Raw genomic sequence first — 14130 nt, forward strand, 5'->3', positions numbered from 1 at the left:
GAGAGAATTATTTTCGATATCGTGTTACTGAACTGTAAAGGGTTCAAGGTCCTAGTACACTCTTTGCTTCTCTGGGGATCTTTGAAGCAGAAAGCATCTAGCCTGAGGGTATTTTTGTTGTTGTTCTGGGTGAAGATAAACTAGGTACCAGGGAACTATATTAGCCTTCCTTGTACTTCTGAAGTAAGTACTAGTACCAGAACCATTTATCAGATAAGGAAGCTAAAGATAAAATGGTTTGTCCATGGCCATACCACTGATGGGAAAGAAATGGGAAATATCAGCAAGACATCCAACAAGCCTCTCCTGTCTCCAAATTAAGTGGTGGCACCAAACAGGAGTAACCGCCTGGGCGCCGCTGAGGGTTTGCCCAAGCTGGATGTTCAACCCCAGCACCTGGAGGGCTTTCTACTCCCACAAACAGCCGCAGTCTCAGAAACCCGCAGGGTGTGCATTAGGAGTCAGCGTTGACTTGATGGCAGTGAGTGGTTTGGTTTTCGTATCATGTAGAGCAGCAGCTCTCAACCTGTGGGTCACAACCCCTTTGGGGGTCAAATGACCCTTTCCCAGGGGTTGCCTGATTCATCACAGTAGCAAAGTGACAGGGATGAAGCAGCAACATAAAATGATTTTATGGTTGGGGCGTTACCACAACACGAGGAACTGAATTAAAGGGTGGCAGCATTAGGAAGGTGGAGAACACTGATGTAGAGAGATGCTGCAGAAAGGACGGCACCCTTGGGAGTGTCCACAGGGTCGGAAGTAGGAGCACTGAAAGAAGAAGCCCTTGGAGAAAGACGGTGCAGCATTGAACCAAAAGGGTGACTTGGCATCTGGGAATAACCTCCATGGAAAGAGCCCTGGTGACACACGGGTTAGGCACTGGGTTGCCAAAGGCAGGTGGGCCAAACTAATGGCTCCCTGGGAGAAAAGGCCTGACAATCTGTCCCTGTATAGATTTCTGGCTCAGGAGCCCTTGGGCATTTCAACTGCAACAGCACTAACACCAGCTCTCCTGGGAGCAGCGGTGGCTCTGGAGGCCCAGGTTGTGGTCCTGGCCAGTGCACCCCAAGAGCAGCCACTGCCTGTCCTTGGAGGCTACCCATGCCCACACATACTAGGAAGAAGGGGCTGGTGAGCTTTCATAATAGCAGCCAAAGAAAAGCTTGTGGTTCGAACCTCTGTGCATGGGCTCTCCATGAGCTGGGGCCAACTTGACAACTAACAGCCACTGCCTTCACCGCGGGACCAGCACATCTTCTACTAATACGTTAGAACAGGTGATTCCTGACAGAATCGCACCCATTTCAGAGGACGGACCAAGCACTAGTCTCATCACTTGATTCAGCAAACATTTAGTCCATCTGCAATAGACAAAAGGAGCCCTGCTGGTGTAGTGGTTCCGCATTGGGCCACGATTCACAAGGGCCGAAGTTCGAAACCATCAGCCACTAAGATAACGATGTTTCTATTTCTGGATGGTCTTGGAAACCCACAGAGGCAGTTCGACCCTGTCCCCTAGTATCGCTGAGTTGACAGCAACTCAATGGCAGTGTGGTTTGGTTTGGTTTGGTAGTGGGCAAGGCGTCATGCAAAGCTCTGCTGATGTAGAGAGAAGAATCAATGGGGCTCTCTGTGAGCAGAGCCAAAGCGAGGTAGCCAAGAGTGCAGAGATGGAACAATGAGGAAGTACCCCTTCGAAGTCATCCTGAGGTTGAGGGAGGAGAGGCTTCCCTGAGGAGATGATGACTGAGCTAAGCTTAAGAAAACAAATACTCAAGTTTTTAATAGTGTTTGTTCCTGGACTTGGGTTAAACATGAATCATTAAGCAGACCTTACAGGAAGAATCGGGTTGCTCTCAAACTGAGTTTCAAAGTTAATCATTAGATGCCAAGTTATCACCACTGAAAGTTCTGTACTAAGAGTCTAGAAGGAAGAATCCTGATCAAAACTGCAGCAGAATTTCAAGTTCTCATGGGACACAGCCTTTCTGGATCCATTGAAGTTGGAAGACTACACACACACATGCCATGGCTATCTGAGCCTACCTGGTAAAAAATGCCTGCCAAGATCATGTGCTCTCTCAATGTCCTGTCTTTGCGGGATCAAACAGACAACAGCAACTTGAAAGACTAGCTGGGAACCTTCGGGCAATGAGTGTTTATTCATGAAGGAGGAGCAATTTGCAAAAGGAAGGGGACACTGGGTACACAATTGAATGCAATCAATATCCTATAGAAAATAGTACATGTAGAAACTTTTCATGGGCTTGTTCTCTGTGTCTGTTGTCAAGGACAACAAAAGTAGAATCATTTTTTAAAAAGGCAATCATGCACAACTGCAGGAAAAAACATGGGCTGTGTTTTATTAGTCACTGTGAAGACCAAGGTTGAGGTCATCGAGGAAGGGCAGTAGCAGCGATCCAGATGTTGCTACAGTGAATCTGTCCCTTCAAAGCTTCACTCCAGGACACTGAAAGTCATGTAGACTCCCGGATACTGGAAGCAAATCGTGCTGAATGCTGATGTGTAAGAAGAGGCGATAACGGTTTCGTTCACACAATAACACCATTTGGCCATTTAAAAAAAATCATTTTATTGGGGGCTCGTACAATTCTTGTCACCATCCATCCATCCATCCATCCATCTATCCATCCATCCATCGTGTCAAGCACATTTGAAGCTTATTTGTTGCCATCATCATTCTCAAAACATTTACTTTCTACTTGAGCCCTTATTCAGCTCATTTTTCCCCTTCCCTCCCCGCTCCCCCCTCCCTCTAGATAATTTATAAATTATTATTTTGTCATAGCTTACACCATCCGACGTTCCCCTTCACCCACTTTTCTGTTGTCCATCCCCCAGGGAGGGATTTATATGTAGATCCTTGTAATGGGTTCCCCCTTTATCCCACCTTCCCTCCACCCTCTAGGTATCGCCACTTTCACCACTGGTCCTGAAGGGGTCATCTGTCCTGGATTCCCTGTGTTTACAGTTGCTGTCTGTACCAATGTACAACCTCTGGTCTAGCCAGATTTGTAAGGTAGAATTGGGATCATGATAGTGGGGGGAGGTAGTATTTAAGAATTAAAGGAAAGTTATGTTTCATTGATGCTACCCTGCACCCTGACTGGCTCGTCTCTTCCCTGGGACCCTTTATTAAGGTGGTGTCCAGTTGCCTACAGATTTACAATGATACGGTTTTTTTGTTCTTTGATTTCTGATACCTGATCCCTTTGACACCTCATGGTCACACAGGCTGGTGTGCTTCTTCGATGTGGGCTTTGTTGCTTCTGAGCTAAATGGCCTCTTGTTTATCTTCAAGTCTTTAAGATCCCAGATGTTATATCTTTTGATAACTGGGTATCATCAGCTTTCTTCACCATATTTGCTTATGCACACATTTGTCTTCAGCGATCATATTGGGAAGGTGGACACCACTAATATGATTTTTTGTTCTTTGATGTCTGATACCTGGTCCCTTCTACACCTCATGATCACACAGGCTGGTGTGCTTCTTCCATGTGGGCTTTGATATTTTTGAGCTAGATGGCTACTTGTTTACCTGCAAGCCTTTAAGACCCCAGATGCTATATCTTTTGATAACCGGGCACCATCAACTTTCTTTGCTACATTTGCTTATGCACATATTTGTCTTCAGCGATTGTGTCAGGAAGGTGTGCATCATTGAATGCCAAATTAATAGAACAAAGTATTCTTGCATTGAGTAAGTACTAGTACTAATCTTTCCATTATAGGAATGAAGAAGGTCAGATCTGAAGAGCTGACAGCATGTGTCAAAGGCCACACAGCAAAGTGAGGGGCAGACTTGGTGTTTGAACCAGAGCGTGTCTGACTCCAGAGACAGAGCTCTCCATCCTATCCTCACCTGCTACCCTGCCAGCCACACTAAAGCTACCAACGGAGGCAAACACTGAAGACAGGGAAATAAATGCTGTCCAGGACTGTTTTTATTGTTCAGCAGTGACTATACTGTGGCTGGGGGAGGAGAAAGCGTGAGAGAAGAGAGTTACATGATTGCCCCCCAAGAACCTTCACTCCAACAAAACCCATTGCTGACGAGTCCCTTCTAGCTCATAGAAACCCTCTGTCATACAGGGCAGCTCTGAGCTCCCAAGAGTCTTCTCAGATGTCATCTTTCTAGAAACAAGCCTTTCTTCTGTAGCATCCCTGGGGGGGGTGGGGGTTAACCCACCAGCCATTAGCTTAGTCACCGAGCGCCAGCTGTTTGTGCCACAGAAGGTCCTTCACTCACTTTAGTCGTTCATTGGAGCCGTGTTCCTCACCCCTGCTGGCAACTAGCATCACTGTAAGTGCCTTCAATTAACTGGAAATAACCCCAAATATGCAAGCCACCAGGACATGTGTTGCTTTTAAATCAGAATCAGATAACAGTTTTAAATGAACGGCTTCTCAATGTCAGGACGCGGGCCGTCATCCTGAATTCTCTCGATCGCCTCCTAAAGCTCACACGATGGCCGCGGCAGTTCCAAACATCACTATCTAATGAGACTTTTTGCCGCCCCCCCCCCCCCAAATCCAGAAGCAGGCCACCAGTGAAATGAAAGGATGTTCCCTGTAGACCTCATCTTTCGCTTACACAGTGGCTGATGGTTTCAAACTGCCGATCTTGTGGTTAGCAGCCAGTGCATAACCACTGCGCCACCAGGGCTCCCCATAAAAGCCCCCTGTTGCCATGAGGCAAAAGTCAGACATGGCTCCAGCCTCCACCCTTCATCACCCTTCTCTGACACCAACTGTTCCCTCCCCCCCTCCAACCCTCTGCTTCTGTGCTGGGTTCGGTAGTTGGTGGCAATGGCCACACAGAACTCACAAACAATACTCATAATTGGAGCTTATTAAGGACGTTCACAGGTTATCACAAGTCAGCACCGGTAAGCAGTAAGGATCCAGTTATTGGTGCACAGCAGTACCTCTCCTCAGTCTGTAGCCAAGACTCTCTAGGCCTCAGCCTCTCAGCCACATGGTCCCTTGGTCTCTGCCTCCCATGGGCCAGGAAGCCAGTCAGCCAGCTGTTCTGCTTCCCAGTCTCATCATAGCAGTCCTGCCTCTGTTCTGTCTGCTTTGGTCTTGGCTTGGCTCCTTGCTCTGTCCCATGGTCTCCATACCATCGTCCCTGGCCACTCTGGCCTCAGCCTCTGCCCCTGCAGACAGAGATCTCAAATGTGCCCCCCCTCACCAGGGGCTCTTCTTCCAATGGCCCTGGGCTTTTTCCTGTCGGTTGGAGATGCCTTTAATACACCAAGGGACGGCTTGGGTGGAGGTGTGGGGTTTGTCTTTCAGCAGACCGTACCCCCAACGAAAGAAAGGATGGTGACTTCGTTCACACCCTCTACTCAAGTGGAGACTTAGTCCCACCATCATCCTGTCCATCAGCCCAGCAGAGGACTCCCTGCAAGGCGGGATTACATCCCAGGCAGAGGGGCTGGAATTTTCTCTCTCATGGGAGTATGCCAATGCCATTGCAGGAAAAGAGAGATGAAGGGGCCACCAGCTCCTGACGTCTCTGCTCATATCCCTGTTGTTCAGAACGTGGTTCTAGGGCCCCCGTTACAGCAAAGGACAAAAGAGCCAGGAAAGAAACCAGCGGTGGGCATATGGCCACACTCCTCCATGTGTGGGAAGAAGGACATTGGAATTGGCTGCCACTCCGTCGCCACCTGGTCCTCCCAGGCCATGCGGCCCACCGAGAGATGCAGCCAGTGAGGCTCGTCACAGCTTCCATGGCCCCTCTGCCTCCCTCTTTCGCAGCCCCTGCCCTCGCAGTAGTACAGCCCTCTCTCTCCCTCTCTCCTCCCACTCGTCCCTGCAACAGACTCCGTTTCTTAAGATCAGAGGGTCCCTTTCCTTCCCATCTCTTATGTCTAAACTAGCACATAGCAGGTGCTCAATAAACATTTTTCAAGGAAGTGAATAAGGACTTTTTTGAAACAATGATTGCAACCATTTAATTGTGTCTGGTTCTTATCTTTAGAATTTCCAGTAGATTCGTTGAGGAACAAGAAGACGCATGATTCAACCTTTAAACAAACATGGGTGCCAAGGGGACCACGAGGTCAACCTGAAGACTAGGACTATAATTAAAGTCAATATTTGATCTGTGACATCAATGTATGTAAAGCATTTCATAAGGGTCTGACTTACAGCAAATCACTCACAATACTTTAAATCTGTCGTTGGGACTTTAACCAAAACTTACATCTCTGAGACTGAAAGGGTTGAGAGTCTTGGGTGTCTACAGAGGCAGCGCAGTGATTTCAGCTGACACGGTGAAGGATCATGGCATCGTTGGATATGCACAGCCTCTTGAAGATGTTTACTTCAAGGAGCTAAATAATGTCAGGGCTTGTCACCACCACTGAAATTTAAATACACGGAGGAGTCTACCAGCCGTTGGGCTAAGGCCCTCAACCTGCTTTCTCTCATTTGATCGCAGCAGCAGTGCCACCAGGCACTGGTACCGGGCCATGTTGCCCTCGGATGAGTTACCCACTGAGCTGCTAAGTGCAAGGTCAGGCATTCAAGTCCACAAGTCACTCGTCAGGAGAAGGATGTATCTGTCAACTCGCATAAGAAATTTACAGCCTCAGAGACCCTAGGGAGTAGTTCTACTCTATCCTATAGGGTGAGTCAGATCAATTCAGTGGCTGCACATAGATCCTGTGTGCGTGCGTGCGTGCACGTGTGTGTGTGTGTGTGTGTGTGTAAAGACCCCGAGAGTTCAATAACTTTCCACGGCCATACAGCTGCCAAGGGGATGGTGGCAAAAATTCAAAAGCAGGCAATCTTGTGCCAAAGACAACTCTTCATTATTTTGCTTTAGACTTGCTCTTGATTTGGGAACCCAGGCACATTTGGTGGGTGTTCAGCCAGTGTACAGCAACATACCCCACAACTTAGTGGCTAAAACAAATGTATAGTACTGCTGTTCGTAGTTCTGTGGATTGACTGGGCTCAGCTGGGTGATTCTTTGAGCCTCGCATGCAGTTTCGGTCAAGCAGTCTTTGTTTTAATATATAAACATTTTCCACGTCGTTTTCACTCCGCATTGTTTTTTGTTGTTCTGCTTTTCATTGTGCATTAGGTGACGCGTTACATAGCCCATCATAGTTTTACCTTCATACACATTCTGATTAAACGCGTCCATTGCAATCCCTTCAATGTCCCTTTGCTTATTTCGCTTTATCCCATGTTTCCCGTTTCCGTCCTTCGTCTTTCCCAGCCTCTGAACTCTGCCTCTGACCGAATGCTGCCCTTTGGATCCTCAATGGTTCTAACAAGGCGAGTTCAGTTCCTGGCCTGAAGGGTAAAGAAAATAATCTAGAGCCGGGTGTCAAGCTGGCGGCCCGTGGGCCACATGCGGCCCCTGAGGTAATTTTCTTTGGCCCACGATGCTCTGAAATAAAATGTAACAAGGGAATTGTGTGTACAGTATTGCCTCGATCTCACCTAAGTGCTATTTTCTTCATAACACTTTTTTTTAATTTTTCATTTTATTTCAGAGCATCGTGGGCCACAACATATTACCTCCGGGGCTGTATGCTTGACACCCCTGGTCTTGAGGATCACCTATTCAACTAGTAAACCTGGTTTCTTTATCCTTTTGAATTTTGTTTCACATATTTTTCTCACTCCATCTAGGACCTTCTAACGTGATCCTTCTCAGGGCAGCTGGTCATGGAGACAGATGTTCATGTGGTCCCTCAGACCATTTGACTGTTTCCGTGTGTCTTCTGAGCAGTGGTTCTCAACCGTCCTAATACTGAGACCCTTCAATACAGTTCCTCATGTTGTGGTCATCTGCAACCATAAAATTTTTTTTTTTTTTTTTGCTTCAGGTCAGTGAAAGTGAGACTTCATTGAGGGCCCAGGGCCACTGGGCTCAGGAGAACCCCAGCAGCAGGAGGCAGGAGAGCCGGCAGACAGGGGCCTTATTTGACCTTCTTCTTGGGACGCAGGTTGTTGGTGTGACCACACTTCTTCTTGCGGCAGTTAACTGCACGGGGGTGAAGGCGAGCATAACATTTGTGGCAGATCATCTTGTCGCAGTTGTACTTCTGGGCCAGCTGGCGCAGGGACGGCTCGATGATACCACCACGCAGACACAGCACCAAGTGCAGGGTAGACTCTTTCTGGATGTTGTCGTCCGAGAGAGTGCGGCCATCCTCCAGCTGTTTACCAGCAAAAATCAGACGCTGCTGGTCCGGGGGAATGCCCTCCTTGTCTTAGATCTTAGCTTTGACATTCTCAATGGTGTCGCTGGGCTCAACCTCAAGGATGATGGTCTTGCCTGTCAGGGTCTTCACAAAGATCTGCATCTTTGCGTTACCTGCTCCGGCCGCCTTGCTGAAGAGAAAGAGCCATCAAATTATTTTTGTTTCAACTTCATCACTGTCATTTTGCTCCTGTTATGAATCAGGTGACCCCTGTGAAAGGGTCGCTCGACCCCCAAAGGGGTCGCGACCCACAGGTGGAGAACTGCTCCTTTTGATGGCCATCACTCTTATTTCCTCTGGATGGGGAGAGACTTCAAGAACTTCACTTCGGATGGCTGCCCAGGAGCTTGTAAGACCCAGTCATGACTCACTAAATTAAGGTCTAAAACACTGTCCTTGCGAATGAGGCTAGCCCAATAGCCCTTGCTGCCCCCAAAGACTGTGATCCTGACGCCCTAGCTCCAGCTACTCATTCCGTCAAGATGTTTGGTTTTGTCTAACAGTTTCCACAACTTTGCCCCCTGTGTGCTGCATCGTATTCATGGATATAGTTGCAGCAAAAGAAAATATCTTATGTCAAATCTATCTACATTCCTGGCTATCCCCCCACTCTCCCGTTCCCATCTGTTCAGTCCGTGGGCCTATCCAAGCATTTACTCGTGGATCCCCGTTGCTTCAGGAGTGTGTGTATAACAGTGCTGGCCTCCGCTGGCTTTAACGCTTGCAAATCTCCCAGAATTTTCCCCTTAACTTCTCTCTTATTTGAATTGCCTTCCCCTCGACCCAAGTTATCACTTATCTACCCCCTATCCTAAAAACATTCTCCTTCCCTCTTCTCCCATCCCTACCTGGTCACCATCAAAGAACATTTCTTCTTGGGGGAACACCTTTCCCGGACCTTTGAACACTAGTGGGTGCACCCAGTCTTGGTCCTCTTGTGTTTCACTCCCCATCATGTCCTACAGGCTAATCCATGTGGGAGGCATTTGGTAGAGTCACGTCTACTATTTAACATGGTGTGTCTGTTTCATCTTGTTACTGCGACTAGAAGGCTGAGCTGAACACGGATGCACCGTCAGTCAGAGTCTAACTTCAGACACCACAGCATCGCTTCTGCTACCATCTGTCACAGTGGGATCCGGAGCAGCCTAGACTCCAGGGGGGACGACAACACTGATGGCATTCTCCACCAGGAAGCGTCCTTCACGGAGAGATGTCTTGGAGGGGTGACCACAGGGAGGAGAGCTGCAGGAGCGCAGTGCCAGCGCTCCTCATGGGTAGGCAGCACGACACCTGAGGGACTTTCAGACTCACTTTCCTGTGGATCTTCAGTAGGCAGATATGGATTCTGTAGTTCCATATCCGTGAAATGAAGCAATTTATCCAAAGTCACACAGCTTCTCACTGTTGCTGTGGGTGTGAACTTTGGTCTCCTCCAACCTAGCACTACCACCTCTGTGACTGAGAAGACTTCTCAACCTGCTGAGACTCAGGACTCTTGTCCGACACTTCCAAGCAGGGGGAAGAGGCCGAGGCTCCATCAGCAGCATAGTATCAAGGGGGTCTAAATTAAAGAAGTAAAAAAGATACCAAACATGTAAGAGATTTTAAACACGACAATACCTCCTATTATCAGAGATGATTCTGTCGTACACTCAGTGCAATCCCTCTGGATGGTCTATCAATATCGACTGCTTGAGATTTCTGCCAAGTCTTTGATCCGGAAACTCCATATCTAGAGAATTTTTGGAGGGAATCCTCATGAATATGGATAAATAGTGAGTCCATAAGATGTGTTCCATGGGGACTAAGTTCTGTTTTTGTTTTGCTAATTTCTAATAGGGGAAATAAACAACGATTCAGTGTCTCACAGGAGGAATTTTAACAATGAAAATGGGAACTCCTGGTGTTGTCGTTGTCGTTAATTGCGGTGGAGTTGCTCCGACTCATGGGCATCTCTGAGCTGAGACATAATGGATGGCACAGAAAACATTTGCCACCTCATGGGGGGTGGGCAGGGAACGCAGGTCTTAAATGTCCTAACATTAAACTGCATTTTTTAAAAAAGTTGAAAGCCCAACTGTGCATGTGTTCATACACAGAAAAAGAGACAAAAGAGAAATAATGGAAAAATGTTAGTTTTGTAATGGCAAAAGAGTAGGTATGTAAAGATGGTGAGATTATGAATTATTTTTTCCAGTTTCTTCTCTTCACTTTCAAATTGTATATCCTATATTGCTTCTGTAATGGATTTTTAAAAATAGAATTAGGAAAAATAGAGGATTTTAAGTTGGCTGAGTTCAACAAATAGAATGGAAATTAGACATAGGACTAATACAGCATCTACATTTGACTCTTCCAGGTGCTCTTTAATTTAAGGTCTCAGTTGATTTCTACAACTCAATGAAGGAGATTCCCAACCCCAAGCAAAACTCCTGGCCATCGAGTCGATTCTAACTCACAGGAGCCCAGAGGGCCAGAGTAGAAGTGATAAGCAGGGAGTCACTGCTTTAGAATTTCTGGGGACCCCTCATCTCATGCCCACCACACACCCAGTCTCCCTCAGAGTCCCGCGTAGGCGCCCAGGTGATGATGGGAAAACCACTCTGTTGACATCATGAGAGAGAAAAAAACAGAAAAAAACAAGCAGGATTGCAAGAGAGGAGGAAAGAGGGGTGGTGGTGGGGGAGGGTTCCCGGCAAAGCAGATGGGGCGCTTTTGCAATGCAGTTTTGAGAGAGGGGAAGTAACTAGGGGAAAGTTAACCAGGCGCTCCAGCCTCATTCCTGCAGCCCTGATGCGAGGAAGGACACGGTGCCAGGCGCACAGACTTTGCTGAGGGAGGCTTGTTTCTCCAGTGCGTCGGGAGTCTGGTGAAGCCAGGCTGAAGGGCACTGGTGGAGTAACACATGGGCACCGGGATGAGCAAATGGAAACACACACACACACACACACACACACCACCCCCCCACTGCAGTGCGATGAAACAGCTTCCATATAGCTCAAAGGGAGCGCTGGTGGCGTAATGGTTGCCCTTTGGACGGCTAACGGCAAGGTCAGCAGTTTGAAACCACTAGCAAGGCAGGGATTTCTACTCCCCTAAAGAATTAGTCTTGGAAACTCACAGGGCCAGTTTCCTCTTGTCTGGTAGCGTTACTATGAGTTGGCATCGACTGGATGGCAGGGAGGGTTTTTTGCCTGTTTGTTTTGAATGTAGTTCAAGGAATTGTCCCAACCGGGAGCAATGTCCACACAGTGAGGGCTGGTCCAGGGTGTGCCAGCTGCCACCACGCAGGGTACAGACATCTTGTGTGAGTCCCCATCTGTGCTAGGTAGTGGATGCCCAGGGCCCCAAGATGAGCCTCTGCCCAGTCCCACAGTAGCACATCTGTCTCAGGTGTGACGGATAGACTAAGCCTAAGTCACCTGCCTGCATCTTTCCTGCAAAGGGAGTTGGGAAAGCCAGTGTAACTTTACTGTGAAAAGAGACTCCGGAGAAGGGGGATTTCCCCATCACAGGGAGGGGTACTGAAGGGCAGCCATCAGGTGTGACACACCTCCCCAGAGTCACATTCACGTTCTCGCTGTGTGGGTGTATGTTTGTGTGTGAAACAGGCAGAGGACCCATGACTCAGGTGACCCTTCCCGGGCTACCCTTAGCCTTGAAACTCTGAAGAACGTCCATTTAACTCCCCCCGAACCCTACGCTGGACCTGCCCCTTCAGATTGAGTTGGCCCTTCAAAGTCCAGAAGCAGCTCCAGGTACCTTCTGGCCCACTTGTCTACTTGACTCTGCTCCTTCCAGTTGGCTCTGTCCTGGCCCTTCTCTACAAGGGAGCGCTGACCCGCTCCTTCCTCAGAAGCCACTCTGTGCTTTGGCTCTGACTTGTCACATCCTCCCCTCTGAGAACTCGACCCTGGTCTTCCCATTACGATGCCCTCAGAGATGAATTCCCCACCACATCCAGGATGTGAGGACACACGTGATTTCAGGGAGGGCATTGGGTTTTGATTTGCCCAAATGAAATCTTCTTGGGGAGGAAAGAGTTCAGAAATTGCCCTGGGGGCTTCCACCCTTACAACAGGCAGAGGCTTGTGGTGATGTCCCACTTCCCCACCTGCCGGAGCCCATCAAGGGCCCCGTAGTCTGGAAGAGGGCAGTGAAATGTCAGGTAAGGGTTTTTCTCGTCTTTCTCACCTTTCTCAGGTCAGACACCCCCCCTTCTAGCACTTTACACCCACTGTGTGTTTGGATTTGCCAGCCCCCTCTCCTGGCCCTGAAGCCAGGACTCTCCCTCCCGCTGCATCTCACTCATTGCTTGCTTGTTGAATGACCGGCCCTTCGTACTGCATCTACTGTCCCTGCTCCCCTGGCACTTTGTCCCAAACAAAGTTGAACTCCGTGATTTCCATATGCATCTCTTTTTTGTTGGCTTTTCTTTATATTCAAAACAGTATGATTCACATACTAAGCAACTCAATGCTTAGATATATTTGAAATGGTAGTATAATCGTCACCACAATCCATATTAGAACATAGTTTTCATTCTTGTCCCCATTATTATCAGTTCCTCACTCCCTCCCATGGGACAAAGATGGGACTTTCTGTTCGGGCTAAGAGCTACCCACAGGGTAGTTCTAGTCCTGCCCTATCGGGTCACTATGAGTTGGCACTGCCTGATGGATGGCAGTGAGTTTGGTTTTTCTACCTCCCATTTCCCTGTATCGATCATTCCTTGGATCACACAGGTGTTGAGCTCCCTCTGTGTGGGTTTAGCTGACTCCTCATTTAGGTGGCTGCTTGTTTTAACACACGCCTTTAAGACCCCGGATGCTATTCTTTCTGATAGCCACACACCATCAGATTTCCTCGCCACACTTTCCTATAGCACGCATATCTTCACTGATCACTTCTTGCGGGCAAGAACTGAGTAGGGCGATGTCATAAGAACCAATTGTTCACTGATTGGGGCTTTTGCGAGCTCAAAATCTGTTCGGATATCTAGAGTTGATCTATATCCTCAGTCCACTTTAGGGACACCATTATCAGCTTGCTGAGAAATAATATAAATAATCTCCCCAATACATTTGACCATTCTAATAATAATATTGTGCATCTAGCCAATGGTATAGAATTTAAAGAACTACTGAGACAAGAAAATAGGAATAAGAGGCTAGCTTTTTAAAGACAGCAGGGAGGGGTAGATACAGGCAACATTTCATTAACCCACATTCACTAAGGCAGAACTGTCTGCCGGATTAAAGCATGTCACAAAAAGCAAAGACAATCCGAAAATAGCATGCACACGACAATCTTCAATTACCAATTGTTGGGCAAGCTCAGAATCAAGAGAGGTGAACCAGAGTCCACTGACTTCTACATCCTCTGCTTCTTCGCACACTGGCTTTCAGCTTCAAGTCAAAGGAGTGTTTCCGCTCCTTTCAGCTGCAGCAGGTGCGACTCATGTAAAGTCTAGGTCCCTTAGCAGGGTTTCCAAGTCACATAATACTAAAGTGCTTTATGAAGAAAGCTGGACACCTTGAAAAGACAAGATCTAAAACCCACGTGGTCGATAGCACACAGCCAAGGTCATGGAGGGCCGAAAGGAAGCTTAGTCAAGCATGAGTAATTAGCGATGGAATACTGGGCAGACTCTCCCACTGGGAGTCTATAGAAGGAATGTTAAGTGTTTTCCCCAGGGCAGACCGTCCCTTCTTGGTTTACCCACCAATTGACCTGAAATCACCTTCTCAGAGACGGACATATTCCTCAACCCCCCTCTGGTCATGAGTTCCATTGAAATTCATAATCACCACCATAGGAGTGTCTATTACTTTGGGGGGTCAGGACAACTGTGAAGTTTCTCTTTAGG

The 14130-nt window shown here is 47.8% G+C and overlaps 1 pseudogene; it reads right to left on the minus strand.

Annotated features, from left to right (window-relative positions):
* Positions 1–7856: 7856 nt before the first annotated feature.
* On the minus strand, positions 7857–8393 carry LOC142428992 (ubiquitin-ribosomal protein eL40 fusion protein pseudogene; annotated as a pseudogene).
* Between the last annotated feature and the right edge of the window lie 5737 nt (positions 8394–14130).

This window comes from Tenrec ecaudatus, chromosome 16 (genome assembly GCF_050624435.1).
Source record: "Tenrec ecaudatus isolate mTenEca1 chromosome 16, mTenEca1.hap1, whole genome shotgun sequence".
Lineage (NCBI taxonomy): Eukaryota > Metazoa > Chordata > Mammalia > Afrosoricida > Tenrecidae > Tenrec > Tenrec ecaudatus.